The 27,083-nt window shown below is 45.9% G+C and overlaps 1 non-coding gene and 1 pseudogene across 1 annotated transcript; both read right to left on the reverse strand.

The window, feature by feature from the left end:
- Positions 1-500: 500 nt before the first annotated feature.
- Positions 501-637, reverse strand: LOC125402289 (small nucleolar RNA SNORA70). Its single transcript, XR_007232586.2, has one exon. It is a non-coding gene; the product is annotated as a small nucleolar RNA SNORA70 (small nucleolar RNA).
- Positions 638-24,687: 24,050 nt separating this feature from the next.
- Positions 24,688-26,515, reverse strand: LOC148123092 (U3 small nucleolar RNA-associated protein 18 homolog pseudogene; annotated as a pseudogene).
- Positions 26,516-27,083: the final 568 nt, after the last annotated feature.

Raw genomic sequence — 27,083 nt, forward strand, 5'->3', positions numbered from 1 at the left:
CATGCATTCTGTGCAGTGGTTAAAGCCCAGAGCAAACACTGTGGTTCTGGGTTAACTTCACTGTGCGTCTGTAGCTTCTTCGTTCTTTATAAAGACACGCGGGGTGGGAGATTCATACTACACGTGATGTGGTGGGGTGTGGACAGGGGAAGCCCTCAGAAATGCAGGCTGCCATTTGTCCAGGCAGTAACTGTGAATGTATCTGAGTCAGCAGCTACGGGACAAGTCACTGTGTCTCCAAGTTCACCTGCATTAAACACAGTGAAGCCCCACGTCTCTGAGGTATGGGTCTCTGTTGGTCAGAGAACTAAACTTGACTCTACACAAGGCCTCACTCACAGGTTCCTTATTTTGCAGTTTGGGGAAGATGGACAAAATTAACTGACCAACATGAACTCTGGCCACTGTGTCCTGGGGCTTCTCAAAGGCACCCTGCAGATCTTCCTGGAGCCAAGGCTAGGGACAGCACTGAAACTGGAGACAATGATTATCTGCAAGAAAATTGCCTTGAAAGTCCCTCAGGAAATCACATAAGCAACAGGCTGTCTACACTCCCAAGGAAGTCCCTGTTTGCAATCCTTACACTCCATGTCCCTGCCAGGATAGGAACTGGGTTGGTCTGCTCAATTGGCTACAGACCGTTGTTTTTTTTTTTTTCTTTTTGAGACAGAGTCTCATGATGCTGCCCTACTGGGTTAAACAGGCAGATGTCACCAGGTTTGTCATCATTATTTGAATGTATTTGAATGTATGCATCTTTCAAAGCTTCTGTCAAACAGTTTGCTGTGTTATACATTGGCAGGAGCCATATAGATTTTGATCATATTAGAGGCAGCCTGGGGGGGCTGGAGAGATGGGGGGGATGGAGAGTGGTTAAGAGCACTGGCTGCTCTTCCAGAGGTTCTGAGTTCAATTTCCAGCAACCACATGGTGGCTCACAGCCATCTGTAATGAGATCTGGCGCCCTCTTCTGGCGTGCGGGCATACATGGAGGCAGAATGCTGTATACATGATAAATAAATAAATCTTTTAAAAAATAGAGGCAGGCTGGTGAGACAGCTCAGTAGGGAAAGGTACTAATCACTGAACAGCACCTTCCAGGGAACCACTGTTGGGGGCTGTGGACCCAGACCCTGTATTTTCCTGTAAACAACTTGTTATACTTGCAGCTGCTCTGAGCAAAACAACGTGTTTTCCTGTGTTTGTAGCTACTCTGAGCATGATACCCTTAGGAGTTCCTGATGGCAGGGAAGTGGTTTCTGATGGGTTTGACTGGGGCGTGGCTATCAGTTAAGGATCCATATATAAGCAGCTCTTGTACACAATAAAGGGGGCATTCTTGTTTCAAGGATGACCGTGTCTCTGTCTGTGTGTCTTTGTGTGTTTAAATCTCCAGGCCCTAGCCCAGCTCGGGAATGGTCCTGTAGTGCAGAGTTAGGACTATAGGCGTAGTACCACAGTACACATAGTAGTACAGACGGCACAAACCACATGGTAAGAGAGAACCAACTCCTTCAAGTTGCCCTCTAGCCTCTGCACATGGGCCATGGCATGCATGTCTGTGCACATACTTGCATATGCATACATGGGTACAACTGCAATTTTCTTTTTCTTTAATTAATTAATTTATTTATTAAAAATTTCCACCTCCTCCTCACCTCCCTTTTCCCTCCCCCTCCCCACCTTCCCCTCCCTCTCTAGTCCTAAGAGCAGCCAGGGTTCCCTGCTCCGTGGGAAGTTCAAGGTCCTCCCCCCTCCATCCGGGTCTATAAAGGTGAGCATCCAAACAAATCAGGCTCCCACAAAGTCAGTCCATGCAGTAGAATCAAAACCCAGGGGAGACAGGTAGAGAGAAGGGAGAAGGGGAAGATTCGGGAGAGCTTGGGGGAATGGGATGGGTGGGATGGAGGAAGGGTGGATATGGGAGCAGGGAACTAAGTATCGTAATTAAGGGAGCCATTTAGGGTTTGCAAGAGACTTGATTCTAGAGGGGTTCCCAGATTATTCCTTGGGCAGCAGAGGAGAGGGTGCCTGAACTGGCTATGTGTCCCATAGCCACACTGATGAATATCTTGCATATCACCATAGAATCTTTATCTGGCGATGGATGGCAATAGAGACAGAGACCCACATGGGAGCACTGGACTTAGCTTTTAAGGTCCAAATGAGGAGCAGAAGGATGGAGAACATGAGCAAAGAAGTCAGGATCACGAGGGGTGTGTCCACCCACTGAAACGGTGGGACTGATCTAATGGGAGCTCACCAAGGCCAGCTGAAATGGGAGTGATGGAGTATGTGATCAAACTGGACATTCTGAAAGTGGCTGGCAATGAAGGCTGACTGAGAAGCCAAGGACAATGACAACTGTAATTTTCTAAAGAGGCAATGTTGACTAACTGACCTATCCCATCTATGTCTGTGAGTATATTCAATGATGCTCAAATAACAGAACTGACCAATGACACAATTCTCAGAATGCATTCCAGTCATTCAATGCCTAGTTGTTCACAAAGTGAAACCAAAAGAAAAAGACAATGTGTGAACAAATGGGGACTATGCAGAGAAACAAAATTCAAAGAACACAATGGAAAATCAGGAACTAAAAATAAATTCACTTTATATAAACACTTCATATAAACTTCATATTCACTTCATATAAACATATGAAGAAATAGTATGAAAATAAAAAGTTTGGAGATGACAATATCCGTAAAGATATATCAAGAAAAAGCAGGAGAAATGGCTCACATGGCTCACTCATTAAGAGTTTGCTATTCTTCTTGGCTGTCCTGGAACTGGCTCTGTAGACCAGGCTGGCCTCGAACTCAGCAGAGATTCACCTGTCTCTGCCTCCCAAGTGCTGGGATAAAAGGCACGCACAACCACCACCTGGGAGAGCTTACTATTCCTGCAGGGATCCTGGACTGACTTTCTTACATCTATATGGCTTCCACAAGCTTCTTTAACTCCGGGGACAGGTGCCTTCTTCTGGCCCCCACAGGTACTGCATGCATGTGGCACTCATGCACACACCTGGGTATGCATACAGATACACATAAAATCAAAGGTCTTTGTTGGGTTTTGTTGTTGTTTATAAGAGCAATCAATATTTTTCCAGTGTAAAAACAAATCAAAGGCCAATTTCAGGCAGAGTCTGGGCAATCTGAGGGACAATATAAAATCGTACAAATACAAGAAACCCAGAAGGGAACACGTCTTTATTAAGGTGACAGACATCTGAAGCACTAGAGTCAGAAATGACAGGCAGCCCATCACTTCAGATGAGCACTCACCTGAACACAACCAACCACAACACAAGCTTGAATGCGTTCGAGTGAAAACATGTAAAGAGAGCCCCCTTAAAAATAAAAATGCCACAGCACAGCAACCAAAACAAAGCCAACAACCTGTACATGACATTGAGACTGCCACCATGACGATGGCAATATCCTGAATGGTTTCTATTCCTGCTGAAAGACCACAGTTGCCTAGACTCTATGGGGCATGGTAAACGGCACAGAGGGTGAAGACACTTACTTCTAAGGAAGAACCCACACTGTAAATGCAAGTAAGTGGTTCTCTGAGCTCTACATGCACCTCATGGCATGTATGTGCATGTGCGCTCACAAACACACACACACACACACACACACACACACACACACACACAGTAAGTTAATGTTTGGGAGAAAAACAAACTTCTTTCCAAACATTTTCCCACTATATCCCAGGTTGGTGCTAAGCTATACACAGAGGCTAGGCTAGCACAGAGCTGTGCATGTAGCATAGGCTGGCACAGAGCTGGACATATAACACAGGCTGGTGCAGAGCTGTAATTATACACAGGCTGGCACAGAGATGTACATACAGCTGTTGTGATCTAGCTGCCCTCACTCCCCCTGACCGACAGCGGAGCTTCCTTGTGGCCTGTAATTGACAAGGATGTTTGTGTTCTTTCTGGCCAGTGGTTTTCCACAGAAGCAGTAGAGGTATAAAAGGCTTTAGCTGGGGAAAAATAAAGGTTGCTGTTCTTCCACCTGAAAAGAAACCTCCGTGTCTCAATCCCCACACGCCCCCCCCCCCCCCAGTCTCGGCTATCCAGGCTGCACTGGCGTGGCATAGTGGAGGTCCCACTAAGATTTGGAAAGTGGGGATTCATGAGTGGGGTCGCTCTTTCTGCTGGCTAAATAGAGGAGCGTATTGGGGAAGATAATGTGTTTCTTTTTTTTCATCCCCAGAGATACTCTGACGGACACCCTCCAAAAGATTGGCAAGTATAAATTAGAAGAGGCGGGAGGGTGAATTGAAGGCCTCACAAAGTCACTGAAACTCTTAAAGCAACAAGGCATGGAAGTAACAAGGAAGACAGCCGAAGATTTCATACAAACAATAGCTCAAGTTAGCCCTTGGTTTATTACGGGGGGGGGGGGGGTTTAAATGTTCCAGACTGGGAGCAAGCCAAGTCAGATTAAAAGGAGCAAGTCTTTCTTCATCCCCAAAGACGCTCTGAGGGTGCCCCCAGGAAGACTGGCCAGTAGGGAAGTACTAAAGAGGAGGCAGGAGGGTGAATTGAGGGCCTCAAAAAGATAGAATGTGTATAGATGTATGTTATTGTGTTGAATGTGTTGTCTTTTGTGTTCTGGACTGGAGAAAGACATTTGATTCTGGGAACTGCTGAGAAAGGTATTTTGGCTTTAAAATATGGGACTAAGGATTTGGTGCTTTGGAAAAGAGGTTCTGCTTTTGTCTCCACAGACCTGCGGATTCATTGCAAATTTATGTGGTTTGAATCACCGAGACCTCCTGAAATGTTGCTGTAAAATACCCCCAAGAATGCAGCATCCCCGCTCAGCAGGAAGTAGCCAGACAGGTTGACAACACCCAGATTCCCTAAAAGATTGTTAAAGAGGGGCCTCTTCAATGGTTCCGGAGCAGGAGCAGCGAGCCTGCTTCCCTGAGTTCTGTTCCACTCCATGGAGCAGTTTGGACCCAGAGAGAGTGCGTCTGGGGCCGGAAGGCAGCTGGAGCAGAACTTTGATAGGTGGCTGTGGCGAAAGACATATTGCCCTGGCCCAGTCGGTGCCCGGCCTGGGGGACACCAAGACAGTGACAGGAGTATCAGCAAATAAGGCAACAAGTGCTGGACCATAGAAGATCAGCAGAAGAGAGACCTTGGAATCACCGCAGCTGTGATTGCCGTTATTGCTATCTCTGCTACGGTAGATACTGCTGCTGGAGCTGCTCTCTCGCAGACTGTGCAGATGGCTGAGACTGTCAGCCAGCTAGCTGAAAGAGTCAGCAATGCTTTGGATATTGACCTTAAACCAACAAGTGGCTCTGGGTCAGGAGCAAGTGGACTATCTTTGGACTTTTCAACAGCTAACATGTTCCAGCTTTTATCATGTTATGTGCATTACTCGTGGCACTGTATTGCATGCTGCTTCTACTATTATGGAACTCAACCATCATACGAGAGGGGTTTGGAATACTGCTTTTGTTAATTTTGCCACCCAGTGAGTGCATGCTAGATGGTTGCAGTGCTGGTCTGGCTCGTTGGCGCTGTCAGTTCTGGGGATACTTGATTTAGGGCTATGTGTCTGGGTAGCCACGGATGGGCAATACTTTGGGGGCCAGATGCCACCTAAGACAGGGAATATTAGAGGGCTATTCCCAGGACAGGCAAGGTATTACACCCAAAGTAACAAAACAGGCACCGTTTATTTTATAAAAATAAAATGGTGGGGGGTAGGGGTGGGGGGGGAGTTGTTGCGATCCAGCTGCCCTCGCTGCCCCTGACCGTCAGCAGAACTTCCTTGTGGTCTGTAATTGACAAGAATGTTTGTGTTCTTTCTGACTGGTAGTTTTCCACAGAAGCAGTAGAGGTATAAAAGGCTTTAGTTCAGCACAAAATAAAGGTTGCTGTTCTTCCACCTGGAAAGAAGCCTCCGTGTCTCAATCCCGGCACCCCCAGCCAGTCTCTGCAGCCAGGCTTTGCCAGCAGCGTGACAGATTATTAGTGATGCAGGAGTGTGCACACAGGATACACTTCTGCTGTATGGTTATTAGTGGTGCAGGAGTGTGTGCACACAGGATATACTTCTGCTGTATGGTTATTAGTGATGCAGGAGTGTGCACAACAGGACACACTTCTGCTGTGTGATTATTTGGCTCATATTCTTGTTTATGTTGTACCATGTTCCCTGTGGTTATGGACATGCCATGTATTTCCTTATTTTTATATTTCCTAGTGAAACACTACATACCAAGTACTTTGTGTTTTCTGTTTTTTGGGGTTTTGTTTTTTGGGGTTTTTTTCAAGACATGGTTTTTCTGTGTAACCCTAGCTGTCCTGTAACTAGCTCTTGTAGACCATGCTGGCCTTGAACTCATAGAGATCCGCCTGTCTCTGATTCCCAAGTGGTGGGATTAAAGGCATGTGCCACCACTGTCTGGCTCATACTTTTAAAATGATAATTGTCACTAGACAGTGAAGGCTTTGAGAAAATAAGTTTTTTTTTAAATTTTTGTTTCCTACTTTAAGTTTTATTTGTATGACTTTTTGCCCACATGTGTGTCTTTGCACTTTGTGGGTGCCTGGTGTCCCTAGGGTCTAAAAGAGGGTGCCAGACCCCCTGGAACTGAGGTTACAGATGGTTGTGGGTGCCAGGAATCAAACCCAGGTTCTCTGGAAGAGCAACTAGTGATCTTAACCGCTGAGCCATCCCTCCAGCCCCAGGCTTTTTATTTGAATCCATAGTGCTGCTTCCTGTAAGTGTCAGGTCTTGTGGCTGGGATTGTGTGGTGAACTTGGTGAGCTTGTTTTTATTTGCTGTTTTACAGAAGCTCGGCCTTCACATGGAGTTCTGTTTTAGTTTTCTGTTTGTGATTCTGGTGCTTTATAAAATGACAGCAGCCCCACTTTCCTTGTGTGAACTTATTACCACGGTGTTTTCTGTTTGCTGATTCTTATGGGTGTATTCGCCATTTGTATTTTGCGACGAGTCTCATAAGGAGGGATCACCATCTTGCTCCACTTAGCTTTCCTGTCCTTGGATTCCTAGCCTTTGAGCTGCAGCTGTCAGCTGCGTGAAAGATGCCCTCCCAGACGCATGCTTTAGTTGCAGTTACAGAACCCGCTCCTGAGCCAGGGACCTGCATCAGCTGTCTTTAACTGGCCTTTCTTATTCTTCATCTTAAGGCGAAGGCACTGATGCTGACCAGGTAAAGTGACCTCGGAGCACAATGTGATGAAGCCGCAGCGTGCTGAGCCGGAAAACAGTTACTCGCTCCAGATCGGCATCCCCTTCCCATCAGTCTCTGGGAATTCTTCAATCGGCCCATCTTATTTTTTAAATGATAATGTACAAAATATTTAAGGTCTGGTGCTCCGGTTGGGCATGGGCACATGTGCTGTGTCCTAATGTGCTGTATTTTTACATTTCTCTGAAGAAATTCTGGCTTAAAAACAGTTGAGCAGTTCTATGCCTGAGATTCCAGTACTTTTCTCATTAATCCAAAAAGTAGGACCACCACAGTCCAAGCTACTTAGAGAAAGAAGTAAGTGTGGGTGCAGCCAGCAGGGCTGCCGTACAGATGGAGTTGGGATTGGTTGAGGAACCGGAACTGAAAGTGATGGAGAACGTCCAGGTAGGTCAGTGTTTCTAGGTCGGGGTGTGTGACAAAGCCTGGGTATAAGTCTAGAAACTCCTTTATGAATATGCTAATCACCCTGAGTGGATTACCACCCACTGCATGTCTGAATCTCAACATCATATACCTTATGGACTGTATAGATATGTATCAATAAAAATAAGAACTAAAGTTTCCTTATGGGTGTCTCTAAACATAATTATTTAACACTTTTTTCTTTAAGAAAACACTTCTCATTGATAAAACACAGATAAAGAAAACCATACTATAGAACATATAGTTACATAAGTTACTGTAACAAGTATTACTTGGTTGACCATTCTAGAAGCCCTTGCTTGTGGTTTCCTTTTGTTTTATTACCCATTTGGGAATCTTGCCCTTTTCAATTCCATCTTTTGCCCTTTTCACTCTTCCATCTTTTCCTTACAACTGCCTACTGAGAAACATGGGTCCTGCGGCTGTGAAGTTGGACACTCCGCAGGAATGCACATTGATTATGTAGGTCAGTGTATTCCTCTGCCCTCGCGTTTTTCTGCAGATGGTAGCAGGATGGGTAGCTTGAGTTTCCATCCTTTGGCAAGACTCTAGAAGGTGCTTATCTTCTTTCTTCAGGAAGTTCATAATGTCTGGACTTTGCTTTATTATCAGTCATCGACTGATCAGTGTCTAGATACCTTGATCAGGGCCTGAAAATGCTAGAACAGTGTCTTTTTCTGAATACTTTTGTGGGAAGGTGGTGCACACTCGTGTGTGTGTGTGTGTGTGTGTGTGTGTGTGTGTGTGTGTGTGTGTAGGCCAGAGGTCAACCCCTGGGTGCCCTTAGGAGTCCTCCACCCTTATTCTTTTGAGACAGGGTCTCCCTGGGACCTGTGCTGGTCAGATAAGTGAGGTTGGCTGTCCTGGGAGTCTCGGGATCCCACCTCCACATTACAAGTGCTAGGATTACAAGTGTCTGCCATTCCCTCATCTACTGTGCTCGACACACTGATTAGTGAACAAAAGCCAATTGGCGCTGCACTTTGCTTGGTTTGTTGCACACCTGGGGCGACATCTGTTTCCTCTTGAACGGATACTGCTGATTTTGGTGGTGGTCGTTGATTTTGACTGTTGCTACGTTAACTTGGGGGTTGATAGCAAACTTGATTATATAGGGGCTTTTTTTTATTGTTGGGGGCGGTGTTTGTTTTGCTTAGGTTGCCCACTGGTCTTTGCTGTTCCTCTACTTGCTTTGCTCTTACCTGGGGATCTAAGAAGCACACAAACATTCATGCTTCCCTGCTTATAGCCATCTTCTGAGTCCATCAGTCAGTTGTTTGCTTATTCCCAAGAGTGGCATGTAAAATTTAAAGATAGAATGATTGTCTGATAAGTTATATTCTTTATATATGAATTTCTTTATACGATTTATACAGATCTTTATGAAAGATTACTGATGGTGTTCATTTCCTTTATTAAAATTCATCTTAGATGGCTGGGAGTGTAGATTAGTGGTAGAGTGTCTACACAGCGTGCACAGTCCTCTGCGGAGGGGCTTTGTGGGTAGCTACATAGCATAGAGTGTCTACATAGCATGCACAGGCCCGGGATCCTCAGCATAGGGGCTTTGGTGGGGGGGATAGCTCTTCTGAGCACAGCCTTTGTCTTATGGGTTTGATTCTCTGCTTACTGATTTCTGCTCTGGGCTTTATCTCCCTTTCTCTGCGTATGGTGCCTTTTGTTTTCTTTTTCTAATTCTGCCCAGAACAACAGGATACTGATTTACTACTATAATTTTTTTTTTACTACATATTGAATAGTGACTCTCCACTGACATCACATGGTTTGTCAGGAAAACTACATGAAAAAAAGGTTCAGGGGACACATTAAAAGAGAAATTTTGTTGAGTCTTGGGGTTTTATTGACAATCAGAAAAGGATCAGTCTGGGAGAAGGAAAACTTAAGATTTTTGTTTATCAATGAAAAAAATAGGGCATTAAAGGCAGCCCTTATGACATACTTGACAATGACGTCCTTGTATTTAAAGGTTGTGTTCTTGCATTTTATTATTCAAACTGATCCTAGTGATGGTACTTACAATATGGCACCCGAGCAGAACAGGGTGTGGCTACACCATGCACACAGCTGGCTGCACACTGAGTCCAGGGACAGTCCCTTCTCTCACACAGATGACATGGCTACTAATGCCTAGCTGCACCCGTCTGCTTTACTTCCTCTCCAACAGCCTGTATCTGTTTTTACTGACTGTTGCATTTTCCTTTCTATTTCACTCACAGAGAAACTGAGCCGATTATCAGGATTAGCAAATGTTTTGCGTGAATTATCAGGATATAATGCTGACCAGAACATGACAACTCTCTTTAGAAGCTGTCAGTAACTTTGTCCAGATGGAGTAACAAGACCTCCGTTGTGTGTTCTTCTGAGGAGAACACCTTAAGCTAGAGGGAGGTGAGCAGCCTCCCTCATGCAAAGTAGAAGCGATGTTTAAGGAAACCCCTGCCACTCTGTAAATGATCCTGTGCTAAGGACTGTTAGTCCGAGAGCTGTGGGAACAGAAACCAAGTGTAGATGAGCTGGGAAAGGTGGGTCCCTGTTGTCTGCTTAGCCAGTTTAGTACCAAACTGTCTTAAGACATTGTTAACATACTCTTCCTTCTCCCCTTCCTCCTCCCTCTCCTCCCCTTCCTCCTCCTTAGGGACATAGCTCCTGTTCCATGGGAAAAGTGTAAAGAGTAAATGAGACTGGAGCACCATTTTCGTTTGAAAACCTCTGTTTCTTTCTATAAATTTGTCTGCCTTTCTTGTAGTTTGCATTGTATTTTTCAAGCCTTAAGTATTCAAAAGAAGTCCATTAACTTTTTCAAGGACAAGTGGCAAGCCAAATAGTTAAGGGCTTTTTTTTTTTTGTTTTAATTTTCAAATAATTTAATCTAATTTGCTTGAAACAGGGTCTCATGTATCCCAGGCTGGTCTCCAACTTGCTCTATAACTAGCCAAAGAAGACCCAACCTTTCAGCCTCTGCCTCCTGAGTGTTGGATCCTGGCTGCCATGCCAGTTGATGCAGTACCGGGAACTGAAGCCAGGCCTTGTGCATGCGAGGCCTTCGCTCTACCAGCTAAGCCACGTCTCCAGCCCTCGGCTCGGCTCTAATTTTAAATTTTGGGTTCCTCCATTTAATCCTATGTAATACTTGCCTCCCTTTATTTTCCTCTTGGATAAAATTAGGATAATAAAAGTTCTGGGGCTGGAGAGATGGCTCAGCAGTTAAAAGCACTAGCTGCTCTTCCAAAGGTCCTGAGTTCTCAATTTCCAGCAACCACATGGTAGTTCACAATCATCTGTCATCTGGTGCCCTTTTCTGGCCTGCAGGTGTACGTACACAGTACTCATATATAACATAGGAATAAATCAAGTGTTAAAACAAGTACTCTAAGTTAGACAGAATACTATATTGTAATGGCAAGGATTACTGCTGTGGGATTAGTTAGGGCTCAGTTTCAAGAGAGAGGAGTTGGCCAGTGATTGAGGTGAGGAGGTAGCAGTCCCTGTGGGGAGTTACTGCCTTTCCCCTGTGCAATATTTTCATTGCTTCCTGCCTAAATCCCAGAAATTACACCAGGAATTTGGCATCAAATTAAATACTAGCATGCAAGATGATGTTCTGGAATGCCTGACTGACGCAGAGAAGTTAGTGGTGGAGCTAAAGACATCAGTAGCCAGAAGAACGCTCAGCTCCTGCAGAAGGACGAAGCTCTGCAGGTATTGTGGGCCACTCGTTTGCTGAGCATTTGATAAAGACGGGTCATCCGCTTAGAGCGTTAGGCCTGCTTCTTATTCCTAAGTGCTGTAACGCACTGCCTGCTGTGAGCAAGCTGTGTGCTGGGTAAACAGTGAGCACCTGTTTATTGTCTTCCTTGCTCAATGGCAGGAGGAGCGTGAAGCTGCTGGTAACAAAATTAAAACATTAATGCACCCCTCTCCTCTTCCCATGAACACTTTGTGGATATCCCTCTAGTGCCTTCTGTGTCTTTGTATGATGCTCAACCTGTCTCCGAGCCTGAGACCTGAGGTCCCCCAGAACATAGAGTAGATTGCTTTATTCATTGTGTATTGAGCCCACTTTGCCATAGAGTGTGCTGGAGCTAGAGACTAGTAAGGATGAAATAAAGTGTCTCCTTCCCTCGTGGAACATGTTTTCTAACGGGAGAGGCAAAAGTGGAAAAATGCTGACTCATGGTCAATACGACTGCAAATGGTCCAAAGGGTCTGGGAACCAGCATGAGAGTGTTGTTCCACGTTATTCCCTAGTGCCGCCTGCTTGGCTCCTAGGGGTCCCTCCGCGTGCTCCGTGCATGAAAGGATGTAGCTGTGGGTCATGGTGGCTTGTGATTGTGTTTTCTAGACTCCTTCATAAGTGTCACGGAAGGTGGAAGCTGAAAATGGTACTTTAAAGAGCACCATGGAAACAGGGAGACAGGAGTCCAAGAATCTGATGGAGAGGGTAGAATTTGAAGTGGCAGAGAGAAAGTTATCCTTCCATAACCTGCAGGAAGAGATGCATCAGCTTCAGGGACAGCTGGAGCGATCTGGCCGAGCCCAGGCTGAGCTGGAGACTCAGCACATTGCTCTCGAGCACAAACACAGAGCAGAAGTGGAGGAGAAGACTGCTCGCATTTCGAGTCTTCAGAAGACCCAGCAAGAGTTGCGGTCTGCGTCTGCCTGCGATGCCCTGAAGGAGGAAAACTCGGAGCTGCTCCGAGAGAAGAGTGAACAAGCTGCCGGGTCATCCCAGGCCATTCAGCAGCTGGAAGGTCAGTGTTTGGAGGCTTTGGAAGTCACACCGCTAGCCCCTGAGTGGATTGCACCCCTTACCTATGGGGATCTGTTAGTGACAAGATCTGAAGCATAAGAAGGCACCTCTTCTGGCCAGGTCTGTTCTTGCCTCTCAGGTCATAGTCCTCTTAACATCATTGTCACAGCACTAAGAACAGTTGCTGAGTAGTCGTGTGAGCGATCACGTGACCGGTGGGAAGAGTGCAGTGACTGACAGGAGTGGGAGTGGGAGCTGTTTCTGGAAAGGTCCGGGCAGATGTAGGTGCACAGATCAGACTACAAAGACTCATCCCTCAGTCTAAAGGTGGATTTTCTGGCTCTTATTATAGGTGAAAAGTCCCTTTTGAAGAAAATTGTCATCCTCTAAACAGGTTTTAAGAAACATTTTAAATATTTTATTAAAATTGAACATTACTCTAAAAGTTTGACATCTTAGAAATTTGTTTTTTAAAAAGTGCACCTCCTTGAGCACCAGTCCTCTGTGTCACTAGTCTGTGTGTCACTAGTGTCCTTCAGAGCGCTGACAGATGGCAGTGTGAGCACCAGTCCTCTGTGTCACTAGTCTGTGTGTCACTAGTGTCCTTCAGAGCGCTGACAGATGGCAGTGTGCGCACCAGTCCTCTGTGTCACTAGTCTGTGTGTCACTAGTCTGTGTGTCACTAGTCTGTGTGTCACTAGTCTCTGTGACACTAGTCTGTGTGTCACTAGTCTCTGTGACACTAGTCTGTGTGACACTAGTCTGTGTGTCACTAGTCTGTGTGTCACTAGTGTCCTTCAGAGCGCTGACAGATGGCAGTGTACATGGCCCCGGGAGACTTTAGGAAGAAATAATTGCAAATAAGTACCCCAAAATTGGTTGTCTACCAGAAAGTTAGAGGGCATCGTGAGGGAAAAGGGAAGAACCTGAGTACATTGTCCCCTTCCCCGAACCATGCACATATTTCAAACCTCGCTTGCTGGGGCTCTTGCTGGGCTCCTAGTACTTGAGTGGTGTGCGGAGAACACAAACATGGACCACCAAGGCCATTTGACTTTCTTCGGATTTTCGAGACAGGGTTTTCTGTGTGGTCCTGACTGTCTTGGAACTTGCTCTGTAGACCGGAGAAGCCTTGAACCCATAGAGACTGACTTGTCTTTGCCTCCCAAGTGCTGGGATTAAAAAGGAATGAACCACCGCTGCCAGACTCCACTAAAGCCAGTTTTAAGGGAGAAAGAATATTTTAAATGTCTAGGCCTTTCTTTATTAGCATGTATCAAGTGTGTGAGAATTCCATACATGCAAACAGTGTGTGTTCTCAAGCTTCCTCTCATACCAGTCCCCTTCCCAAGTCCCTAGGAATCCCTGTCTTTCCTGAGGCGTTTTCACTTCATCTCCTGTAGAGGAGAGAAAATATGCGCCTGTCTGGCTTCCTACACGTAACATGATGTTCCCCATCCCATCCATTTTGATGCCAATAGCAGGGTTTCTCCGTAACATGCCATGTGCTTATTTTTCCTTTGAAGGGCATAGCTTACTGAGATCTCCTTCAGTCCAAACAGCTAAACATGTAGCTGGCACCATAATGTTAATTATGGTAACTGACCAGTTGATGTGCTGTATCTTTAGAGTCAAGCCCAGCGGGGCTGGTGAGTAAAACAGGGCTTCAGCAGGAACAGGAGCTTCTGAATAAAGACAGGGGGCAGAAGAGGAGGAAGACCCAGGCAGCACTTGTCCACTGGAAGGAGCTCCTACAAAGAGTCAATACCCTGGAGGAGGAGTTAGCCAAGGTGAGACAAGAGTCTAAGAAAGAGATGGCACTTGGGAGAGTGAGAGGAGAAAATGGGGGAAAGAGAGAGAACAGCGGTGACCCAGAGAAATGTGGAACTTCTAAGTTTCAAGAACTAAGCTACCCATGTCGATATTGAAAGGCAGGGTCCTCCTTCCTCAGCTGCCTAAGTAGATATGATTGCAGATACACAAGGCCATGTCTATTTCTGCCGACTTTTAATTAATTTTTTCCAGAAGTGGAGAAAGGAAGTTGGAGAGATAGCTTGTCTTGTACTTGAGTTTGGTTCACAGAAACCTTATTAAAAGGCCATACATGGTGGCCTTTGAGGCTTCCTGGCCAGCCAGCCTAACCTGTGCAGAGAAGCGCCAGGCCAGTGAGGGACTTTCTCAAAAACAAACAAACAAGGAAGTGCTTGCTACCCAAGCATATGTTTGGATGCTCAGCACACCACAAGAAAAGCCAAGTGTAGTCAAACCTATCTGTGATCCCAGTGCTGCACAGAGAGAGGCAGGTCCCTGAAGCCTACCAGTCAGCTAGCCAAGCCACACTGGTGACCTCCAGGTTCAGTGAAGAAGTTACAGACCCTGCCTCAAATAAAAAGACAAAAGAAACAGAGGGAAGCACCTGATGCCAGTCTTTGGCCTGCATGTACCTGAGGCACCTGCACCAGTGGTCCCCAACCTTCCTATTGCTGCGTCTCTTTAATACACCTCATGTTGTGGTGACCCCCAACCATAAAATTATTTCATTGTTACTTCGTAACTGTAGTTTGCTACTGTTATGAACATAATGTAAATATCTGATATGTAGGATATTTGACATGTGACCCCCAGTTGAAAACTGATGTCCTACAACACGTATACACACTCACTTGAACATACATACAATTGGGGAGGAAGCTGTATGGCACCAGAAGAATATACTCAAAGTTGTCCCCTGACACCCAGGCAGACACAGGCACTTATACACACATGTGCCTGCACCCGCATGAACGTGCATGTGCTTATACATATTTATGCCTGAAAGCAGTAGTTTATGCCATGCTGGGATTCACTCTGTTCTAAGTCAGAATCCCTGTCCTGAGTGGTTCCAGGTGATTCGGAGTCAGCTCTGCTTCATTCTGGGACTGTGCGCTCTAAGTCTATGCATTGTAAACCCTGAACGCTGTTTTGTTCTCTCAACCCTACTTGCACACTTTGTGTCTGCTGAAGGTTGAGACAAGTCTCTTAAGAAGTCATTCCCCTGTTTCTGTAACGGGCGGTGATAGTGTTTCTTGAAGCTGTCACTCTGGTTTTTTATTACCTAACCAGCAAGGCATTTTATTCTGTGCTGAATGTGCCTCAGACATCCACCCTTCCACCTTCTTCTCACACCCATGATAAGCTTGTTTCCCTTCAACAGTTCTGACAACAGTGCCCCCATCACGTAACCTCTCCAGTAGACGATAAATGTGCTTGTGTACAAATCATCCTTAAACTCTCCTGTTCTCACAACTGCCTGATCGGGAACCTTTAAAAGGCACACGATTGTCTGGGAGAAGCTTAGGGTCCCTCCCTTGACCTGCCACTCAAGACCTGATGATTTGTCCCCATCTTTTCAGCCCTTTACTTGGTCTTTAGCCTGCAGACCATCAGACCCAGGTCTTCAGCACACAGTGATGCCATGAGGACCTTCTATCCACATCACCATCTTGTTGGTGGGAATGTCTTCCTCGTTGCTTCCTTTTAGGGGCCACTCCAGATCTCAGATTCTCTTGCTACACTTCCCAGTTGCTTGCTTCTGTTTTGCCTTCCTACTTCCAAAGTGCTTGTCATCCGGTTTGTCTCGCGTTGCCTGCACACAGGTGCCTATGCCCCTGAGGTCTCTCACCAGCTCTCGGCTCTATCTTTTGACCCCATTTGATAATTTTGTTTTTATCACCTTGTTGTTGGTGTTCTTTGTTCTTCTTGTTGTTAGTTATGTGTAGTTAGCTATTTTGTCTGCATGTGTGTCTGTGTACCACATTCAGACCTGGTATTTTGGATGTCCTCAGACTGTGGTAACAATTGTTACCATCATGCGGTGCACAGTGTGGGGTGGGTGTGTGCATCTTCTCACAGGAAGTCATGGAACGTGGGCATTGAGGCTGCTCAGCGGGGAGAGTGTTAATGGTTTAGTCTAGCTTTAGTGGGTTGAATTCAGTCAACCTGTTAGGAAAGTAGAGGGAGAAACTGAGGAGCCTAAGTAGTTTGTGCACTGCACACTCTGTAGTTGCAGCGCCAAAGCAGCAGCTCATAATGAGCAGTGGGTGCTCCAGTGAAGCTCCATGTACACTGAGCGGACTGTGCCCCTGGATCCTATGCCTGCTCCTAACCTCAGACACCTAGACAGAATGCAGACATCTAAGATGGGTTACAAGAGGCTAATTAGTGATTGACTATTTGTCTTTGAAGTTCATAAGCCTTTGCTTCCAACAAGTTTATGGTTCTGCCCTCTGTTTCTAGATTTACTAGAGACAAAATGAGAAGACAATTTTAAACACTGGGAGGTTTGTTTTGCTTGTGTTTACTTGTGTTTGGTGTGCCCTGGGCTGTTCATTCCAGCTTGGAATGCTTTTCCTGTGGTGGGAGAGCATGGTGTTAGTCCTCACCCTGGAGTTCCGATTGTACTCGGCTCAAATAAGTTTAACTTCCCCAAAATTCACACCCTTTTCTTCAGTAACAGCCTTTCTCCCCACACCCATGCCTTCCCAGTGACCCTTATTGTATTTTAGATTGGGCTGCATCATAAAACAGGTGGGACTCAAGACTTGCAACCCATACCCGTGAGCCTTGCTCTGGGGGCTGCTGGTACCATGGCCTTGAGTAGTGTAAACTTATTTCTTTTTTCCATGGTAGGACAGCCACAGACAGAGAAGGGTATCAGAGACAAGAAGAAGGTGTGTCAGATCCCTCGAAGCTGGAGTAACAAGTGTTTGTGGGCTCTAGGATCCAAACCCTAGTCGGCCTGGTTGAAGAACAAGCATTCTTAAACTCAGCTATCTTCCCAGGTCAAAATTCATCCCTTTTTGTTAGTTTCTTTTCTTGATTCTGTTTCTGTTGTTTGATTTTGCTGTTATGGTTGGTTGATTGGTTTTATTGTTTGTTTAATACAGGGCTTTTCTATGTAGCTCTGACTGTTCTGGGACTCTAAACCAGGATGGCTTCTAACTAAGAGGGATCCCCCTGCTTCTGGCTCCTAAGTGCTTCTATCACTTTAATGAAGCTGTAATTAAATATCTCTAAAAGGCAGATTGTGTAAAAGATAAAATATATATTTATTATAACTCTTAAGTGACCTCAATCTATTGCTATTCTCAGCATGATCAGAATGAAACTTCAGAAGAAATGAAAGTAGAAGAGCTAAAATGTGAACTCCAGAAGGAGAAATTAATTAGCTGTTTGCAAGTCCAGCTTCACCAGGCGTGGTCAGAACAAGCCAAGAAGGTAGGAGTGAGTCACCTTGTAATTATTAGCTTAACAAGTCACTACCAGTCAGTAGATATCCATGGCAAATGCCTCTTTCTAGGCAATAAGTAGCAATCTCCCATCAGTCGGTTTCTCCCTGCCTGCCCCCACCCCTCTCCCTTACTTTCACATCTACTCATTTATTAGAGTTTGCATGTGTGTGTGGCGTTCTCAGTTGGTATTTGCACATATTCAGTATATTCTTTCATATATGGATCATGACACAAAAGATAGAGAAGCAGAGAGGGAAACCAGAGAAACTTCACCTTTCACGATAGCCACAAATAACATAAAGTATCTTGGAGTAACTCTAACCAAGGATGTGAAAGATCTATTTGACAAGAACTTTAAGGCTTTGAAGAAAGAAATTGAAGAGGACACCAGAAAATGGAAGGCTCTCCCATGCTCTTGGATGGGTAGGATCAACATAATAAAAATGGCAATTCTACAAAAGGCAATCTATAAATTCAATGCAATCCCCATTAAAATCCCAACAAAATTCTTTACAGACCTTGAGAGAACAATAATCAACTTTATATGGAAAAAACAAAAGCCCAGGATAGCCAAAACAATCCTATACAATAAAGGAACTTCCAGAGGCATTGCCATCCCTGACTTCCAACTCTATTACAGAGCTACAGTAATGAAAACAGCTTGGTGTTGGCACAAAAACAGAAACTCTTGAATTACATGATTCACAGCATTTGATCAGTACCAATGCTTTCATTTTCTTCCTTGCAGGTTCTGTTAACCTTTATTTTTGGTTGTGTATTATTTTTTTTAACAAATTTTGATTAATATATCTTAGATTTATCCTTTTCTTATTTAACTTAAGGCATTCTACTTTGTGTTTGGCTTTCTCTTCTGAAATGAGTTTTATTTTATATCAACCTCATGAATTTTATTACTTTTTAAACTTTTCTAATTCTAACTTTCCTTTCCTGTCCTGTACATTTTCTTAAACATGTTTAATTATAAATAAATTATGATGTCTTTCAGCATATTGTTCTGCTCCTTATTCTTCATGATTTTTGTTGCTTTTGAAACAAAGTCTCATGTTGTAACCCAGTTTTACCTTGGACTTGTGGCAGTCCTCCTATCTCAGCCTCTTGAGTGCTGGGATTATAGGCATGAGCCACCATGCCTGACTTTTGAACAGAACCTGGATCCTTTCACAAGAGCAGCAAGTGCCTTTGCTAAGCCTCTGTCTATACAGATCGCACATGGGAATTTTTCCTGTGGATGGCCTGCATTTACCCATGGTCAGTTTGCACACGCACGGTGTCTGATGAGCTTCCATCACAACTGCTCTGCTGTTGTTTTTTTCTAGGGGCCACCAAATGTAGATGCTGTTCCAGAGGTGCCCCAGGAATTGAATGGAAAGATAAAGAGGGATCTGGAGGCCAGGGGGGAGCTACAGCCAAGACAGAGGAGCAGGATTCGCCCTCCACCATACACTGTGTGCAAAGAAATTGGGTGATGGGTGAATATGATAAAAAGATAATATCTGTAATGAAACCTATTGTTGTGTGTGGCCAGTGTATGCTATTTTAACGAAATTGGGTTGTAATCTTGGTGGAGTAGAGTTTGCCAAAGGCTCTTAGTGAGTCCTAGTATCTGACTAGCGTCACAGAGCGATGTAAAGATTGAATGCAACCGTACCTAACAGATGCTGTGTAAGGAGGGAGCAGCGCTTGTCACACAAGTGCACACATGCAGCACCACAAACGCTAGAATTGCAGCTGCTCTGATGGGCTCACGTCTCCCCATAGGGATTTTCTGCCTTAATTGTTCTGTAGCTGTACTTCTATGTTAGTTTAGCTTTCCCGGTTGGGGAAATGCTTCCAGCCTTGTGACGATGTATTTGAGATTGTGTCCTACATCCAGTGATGCCCTTTGCCTGCCTTTCACCCTCCAGCTTGTCTGAAGTCCAGTAGCACTACAACACTAAACAAGAAGTGAGTGAGTTAAAGAAGCTGCCGGAAGAAGAGCGAGACCATAGATTGGTCATTGAGAACGCACTCTCCTTGGCCGAGGAGCAGATCCCAGGGTAAGGTGTGGGAGGCACTTTCTGCTCACTTCCCACCCTCCCTGACCTCGCTCCTGCACATTTCAGCGACCAGGCTCAGGATGAGTTAAAATCTTAATCTCCCCTTGACGTGGTCCTAGAGCAACTTGAGAGTCATCATCAGAAAAACAGAGTACTTGTGGCGTTTCGAAAGCCTGTGCTTTCCAGGGCAGTAGCTCGTAGGGGTTAGAAATATGTTTCCCATCCATACTACACAATGAAGCTTATATACGGTGTCTTACTTCATCCCAGCAGTAACTATGTGAGGTATATGCTGGGTTCTTGTGTGTGTGCATGTTGGGGGTAGGGGGCCAAGGTCAGAGGACAATGTTAGGTGTCCTGGCGTATCCCTTTCTAACGTTGTCCCCTGACACTTGCCATTTTTCAGTGACCAGTGGGTCGTTAGCCATTCTCCTGCCTCTGTCTTCTCCCTAGTCCTGAGGATCGCAGGTGTTCACAATCAGGCCAGCCTTCACATGGGTGCCGGGGGTGGGACTGCAGATCCTCGTGCTTGCAAAGCAAGCTCTCCTCCCCACTGAGCCATCTCCTCGACCCCAGTGTCAGAGTCTTTAGAGGGTCAGATAAACGCATTCTCATCACCTGTCTGATACCCAGACCTTTGTTTGTTTTTGAGAACAGGTCTTTCTACCTAGCTCTGGCTGGCCTAAAACTTGATTTGTAGACCAGGCTGACCTTGAAGTCATAGAAATCCACCTGCCTCTGCCTCTACCTCTGCCTCTGCCTCTGCCTCCCAAGTGCTGTGATTAAAAGTATATGCCACCGCACCTACTAGCCAATTGAAATTTTAAAGATTGTAACCTAAGAGAAAATAGAAGACCACTTAAGAAGGAGTGTGGCTTGATTTATTGGCAAATGCACTACCTAACCCTGAACTTCCCTTTGTCAGTCACCAGCTTTTACCCAGCTAGGAGGGCATGGATGTGTGTGATACTTCCAATTCCCAAGTGTGATTGGAAGGATACAGCTGTGTCCTGCTTGTTACTTATTCCACATCAAGGAAACTGGAAATCACTGTGTGTGAGAAGGTAGTCTGACTACAAGTGTTCTGTTGCTGGAATCCCTGTTATGTGGAAAACACAGCAGGTGCCTCCATGTGTGTGGAAGGCCAAGTCACTGTGTCTGCCGTCTCTTCCCTCAGAATAAACGGCACTGGGGATGTTTCTGCCATCTTGCAATGCCTTCCCCAGGGAGCAGGTCTTAGCTGAGGTTTCCTTCTTTCCCATCCAGCATATATACAGCTTTTTGTTTTCCACACTGTCTAGGTAGCCTTGAGGGTAGGCTCTACAGGAACACAGTGCAGCATGTGTAGTGGCCTTGCAGAGACTTTCAGACCTATTTGTTCATGGCCATTTCTCTGCCACTTATGAGAAACCTGGTCCGTGGGGAGGCTCAGGACCACTTGAGTCAACTTAGTCAGGATGACTCTGAAGCCTGTGTCTGTAGCACAGTAACCTAAGGTTAGCCCCTCCCCACTTTCCTTCTGACTGAGAACAGGTGTTGGTGATGCACATCTTTAATCCCAGAACTTGGGAAGCAGAGGCAGGTGGATCTCTGTGAGTTCGAGGCCAGCCAGGGCCACAGAGCAAGTTCCAGGACAGACTCCCTAGCTACATAGAGAAACCCTATCTCAAAAAACAAAACAACAACAAAACAAAAAAAATAACCCAGAATGGAAAGCAGGGTGACTAAGTAGTGCCAACCTCGACCAGGTTCAGATTAAGGCATTTCCTCTCTGCTGAAGAAGAGAGCGGCCCACAGAGAAGTGTCCAGTTGAGGGAGATTCCCTGTGTAGGGAAGAAACATGAAGAGGAAAGGGACTTTGTATGCTCCCCACTCCAGTTAAAACGTCTGCCCTGTAGGCAAATGAGTGACAAGACACGCCTTGCCCTGTTAGCAGAGGCCACTGAGTAACGGCAACTTCTCCTTAAATGGAGAATTTCCAGAACGAAGTAATAAGTGCATCAGCAGAAATCAGAGCAGAAGCTGCAGCGGCTGCAGTGGCTGCATCTCAGCCCGTGCTAAGAGTCCGACAGAATGTCCTGAGTTCTTTTGCCTATTATAAATTGATAAAAAAAAAAAGTCAAGTGTGATGGTGCATGTCTGTAATCCCAGCCCTGGGATGTAGAGCCAGGAGAATTGTAAATTCAAAGCCAGTCCGGGCTGCATAGTAAGCCACTTTCTCAAAAACAAACAAAAAACCATGGTGGGGTGGAGAAGGAAGGGGAGAGAGAAATGAGTGAGTTTCTGAATGAAATGTGGTACAGAGAGGGGGGAGAACATGAGGCATAAAGACACGGGCATTGGGCTCTAGTTCATTGATTGTTAGTCATGCTTCCATGGGTAAGACACTAACCAGCTTCCCAGCCAGAAGCACCCAATCCAGCATCCTAAATAGGCAGTTCCTTTACTACTGTGTGGCCTGGCCTATGGGAGAAATCTTTGCTGCCAGTCCCCTAGGCCACCTTCCTAGGCTGACTGGGAAGATTCTCATACATCAGACATTGTGTTATATCTTTGTCTCAACACAGGCTGGAGCAGAGTGAATGGGATTCGGCCCGGACTCCTATCATTGGTGCCTGTGGCTCTCAGGAGACGTCAGTGTTGATAGACATCCCGGGCAGCAGCTGCCGAAGGGTAAGAGAGAAGGACGCAGGGAGAGCTCGGCTGTGGGAATGGGCTGCAGGTACGGAGATGGGCAGCGTTATTGGTGTCCAGCCACTAAGGACACTTTCTCCCGGGATGCCCCTCCACTGTGAGGAGAGGGCTGGGATCAGTTGGCTGGGATCAGTTGGCTGAGACACAGAAATACTGGTGAAGAGAAAGAGCCTTCAGGTGGAGCTGGTTTCCTCATTTTGTTGTTGTTGTTGTTTTGTTTGTTTCAGACCCGGAGTGGTGCTGGATGGAAGCGGGTTCTGCGTTCACTTTGCCATTCCCGGACCCAAGTGCCAATGCTTGCAACCATCTCTTCCTGATGGTTCATGTCCTCCTCATCCTGTGTTTCTCAGGTCCTCTATAAACCCATCACTCCACCGCAGCTCTCAGAACTTGTAATTCCTTCATCTCTAATGTCAGAATTGTAGTTTTTAGGACAGCCTTCCCACTTTCAACCCATCCGCATCTCCTTGGAAAGTTCCCATAACAACAGAGGTGGCTATGAGGACAGGTTACAATGCAAGGCCTGGTGCATCCTGTTTTCTGGATGTCCCTCCAGAGGGGTCCTGAAGTCACTTGGGAGCCACAGCATCACAACTTCTAGCCTCAAGAACCCCTGAGTTAGGGCACGTGGGTGTGAGTTATTCTGTCTTCAACGCCATTGTCACCTACCTCTGTGAACAGGGCTCAGGCAATGGGAAGAGAAGACAAAACACCTGACCCAGACCTGAGAGCAGTGGTCACGAGTGACACCACTGTGCCTGTGCCCCCCTTGCTAACCTCCAGCTTTCTCATTATGGGCATCATGTCTTCCCTTCTGTGCTCATCACCGGAAGAAGAGAAGACGGATGGGCTCACTGATCAACTCTATGTTCTATGGTGATTACATTTTAGTCACAACATCCCACGGACTTTCCTGAACTTTTGTAAAATAATAAAGTGTTATTTTCAGAATGAAGACTTGTGTGAGGCCATCTGTCACCACCGTTGTTATGTACCTGTATTTGCACTCTGGATAGTGGAGGGTGGAGGATGCTTCCCAGAGTACTAAGGTCCTGAAAATCCTCCCTTCTCACTGACCAGCCACAGAGGGCTGTGAGCATCCTTCTAGCCTCAGCTGCTGGAGCCAAAGGAGATGGGGTGAGGGGAAGAAATCCATCCCGAGACGGAGTTAAAGGAACAGAGTTGCCGGGGTGAAATCCCAAAACCTTGTGTATGGTTCTGAGAGAACACTGGAAAAGGCTAGGCACTTGCCTGTAACTCCAGCACTCAGAAGGCTGAGACAGGAGATCATAAGTTTGGGGTCAGTCTTGTCTGTATAGTAAGTTCCAGATAGCCTGTGCTACATAGCGAGACACTGTCTCAGGAGATAACAGCAAATCAGTCTCCTAGGACACGCAGTGCAGGAGTTTCGTAGCTCATGCAGGTCGGGTGGGTAGAATTACGTTTTTCAGTATGAAGTTGCTTCTTGGGAAAAGCTGACTGGCTATCTCAATGTACAAGTGGATTTCACACCCGATCTCTTTGGTTTCAAAGCAATTCCTGCATGTTACACTCCGCTCCTCAAGGGACGAACGTGGGATATCTGTAAAGGGGAAGTGAGTTTTCTCGGTCTCATCTCTAAAGTCCTACGGTTTCTCCAGAGAACTGCATTGCCATATGATGTGTTAGAATGTCTGCTCTGATACTTCTAATTCTGACATTGGATTAGAATTCCAAGTTTGCTAAAAGATTTTCCCTTTCTACATTTTTCTCTACTTTAAAACAGCTTTAACAGAAGAAATAAAATGTCCCAAGTCTAGTGTCCATTCGGACGTGACCTTAGAAGCTTTCTGTTCTCCTGCAGGAATGCTCTGTTCACTGTTGAAATGCTCTCTTCAGTCCAAGACTGGAGAAACCAGGCTGGAATCCTTCCTGGGTTCATTATCTCTAAGCCAATCAGGCCACAGTTCCACAGCCCACCAAGATCAGAAGAGCCTGGGTCAGATTCATTAACAAATTCTTAGGATTATCTTGGGATTCTTTGCATTGTCTTTGTCACTGAGGGCCCCAGGCTGCCAGAGGAGTCCCCCTGGGGAATTATTTGTAGAGCAGCCAGTAAAGGCCTCCAAACTCTCTGTAGTCTTCACCTCAGAAAGGGGTGAACATTCTCGGCCCAAACAAGTCACCTGAGCACGTCTGACTTGAGGATAGATGGGAAGGGCCACAGATTTTTTTTTTTTCAAACAAAAGTTATCATACATTTATTAAGACATTGCTGCTAATTTTAAGCATGGATTCCACAAGTCATTATCCATAGAGCATCGCACACATCTGGGAAGATGGACTGAGGTAGGTTCGACTGTATTTCAAAAAACTATCTTTAGAAATCTGAGAAACGGTACAACCTATACAACAAGGCCTTGCCTCGCTCATTCCCCAAGTCAAAGTATCCGCCTCCAGGAGAAACAGCACTCTTTTTAAACACCGGAAGTTAGAGAATGCTGTACAGGAAGGAACCAGTCTCATAGTTTCTTTCATTTTTCCTGAAGTCACTGGCAAGATTTCTGTACTGAGATTGAAGGTCAAGGAACTGACACCAGTGGCCAGGCTCATTACAGCTTTTATTGGCTTTGGGCTGGTTTGTTGGAGGCAAGAATCTTGACTGTCTGTGTTTTCCACTCCACTCTTCGAGCCACAAGCCACATGCTGCCCACTCTGATGCAGCAATGCTTACTCCATACAAACTGCCTTCGTCAAGGAATCTGTTAACGCACTTCCTCGAATTCACATCCCACACATAAACTCTCCATTCCCAGGAGTACATACCCTCTTACTATCAGAAGAGAATGTGGATGCTGGCATTCTCCCATTGATCTTCATGCTACCAATCAATTCTTTCGTCTTCATTGACAGCAAATGAGAAAACCCAGCGGTGCCGCTTCTGAGCAGGAAGGATCCATCCGGAGAGACTTCAGATCGCTTCACTATTCTCTCTTTCAAACCTCTCACTTGATGTACAGGAACTAACCTTCCAGCTAGCATATCAGAGACGTAAAGAACCTTGCTGTACACACTTGTGGCTAAAAGTCTCTTCCATTAGCACTGAAACAAGACTTAAAGATTGGAAACTTTTCCAAATAGATGCTCTGGATTTTCGCGTTTGTTTTGCCATCTCCCTGAAACAGCGAGAAAGCCTTAGCTAGCCCAGAGAGCACCAGCACCTGTGCGCCAGGGTGGACCTGCACTGATGAGATCCGAGCGGTGGTAGGCCGTTCAGCACTGGCAGGACGGCAGTCCTTCATCTTCAGAATTCCTCCAGGAAGAGAAGTGGATGCGGATATGAAATTCCCAGTCCTTTGCAACAAATCACCTTCATCCTCTTCACTTTCATCTTCTGAAGATTTTCTCCGCTTGTGCCCAGGCTCTGCCCAATCAGGTCCTCCTCCCATGGCATGCTGGAATTCCTCTGTAAGTCTCTTTTGAAGCTTATCTTTTGAGAGTTTACTTTCGTTGGCATTTTTCATTATATTTTCTGAAACCGACTGTTCATCTTGTCAACTATTTCCTCATCTTCATCATCTTCATCCACTCAAACTGGCTTCTTCTGAGGAGGAAGATTATCTTTTGCTTCATCTTCCACTCCAGAGGCTTCCGAGCTTCTTTGTCGTTGACCCCGCGGGTTCTGCAGCCGCAGCCGCTGCAGCAGCGTGTCTTCGTCGTCCTCGATGTCGCTAAAGACCAGCTGCTCCAGACTCCGCTCAGCGGCCAGTTTATCCTGCCCGAGCACTAGGCGGTTCCGCTGCAGAAACCGGCTCTCCTCCTCCTCTGCTGCCATCACCTCGGTAGTGACCGCGCTAGGGGCCAGCCTCTCCCTGGCCTGCGGTGCCCGTTGGGATGAACGGGCAGCCTTTCGGGGCGCGTGCCGCCGCTCCTGGGTCTGACTTGCCTCTCTGGCATCGTGCCCGCTCTCCGCTCTGGTTTCGTCGGCTCCGGCGTTCTGGTGGCATCCCCAGGTCTGAGGAAAAATGCAGACGGTGGCGAGGAGCACCACTGTGCATGTCAGGGCCACAGAGCTTAGCAGCATGGAGTGTGTCAGAGTTCAGGCTCCTGCTTCTTGGAGAAATTCATCTGGAGTCAGACTTCTGTCAGTGGGCTCAGGCTCCACACAGTTTCCCAACAAGCTAGGGAGCTTTCTCCCTCCTTTCTCAGTTATCCTTTTGACATCAGTTCTGTGTGAGCCTCATTGTAAGTGCTATAGGTAATGATGAGGTGTTTTTAAGCCTTGCCCTTCAAGATTCACATACAGATCAATCTCCCAGTAAGCCTCTCTTGATTGCTCCAGCCCACATCAAATGTTGTTTTTGTTTTCCTCCCTCAAACTAGACCACTGCAACAGTGTTGTAGCCCAGGTTACACCTGAGTGCTGGGTTCACAGATGTTTGCCACCACACCCGCTGGCTTGCTCTGAATGCTTTTACTATTTTAGATGCAACTGTCCTACGTAGGACACAGAGTGGTCCTACAGCATTCTTGAATGTGTCTTAACTGTTTAGGGATGTGCCTCGGATGTGGTCATTTTTTATAACTATCCCATGACTTGAAAAAACTTTTCAAAATACTAGACAG

This window comes from Myodes glareolus, chromosome 2, assembly GCF_982192425.1.
Source record: "Myodes glareolus chromosome 2, mMyoGla1.1, whole genome shotgun sequence".
Taxonomy (NCBI): Eukaryota; Metazoa; Chordata; class Mammalia; order Rodentia; family Cricetidae; genus Myodes; species Myodes glareolus.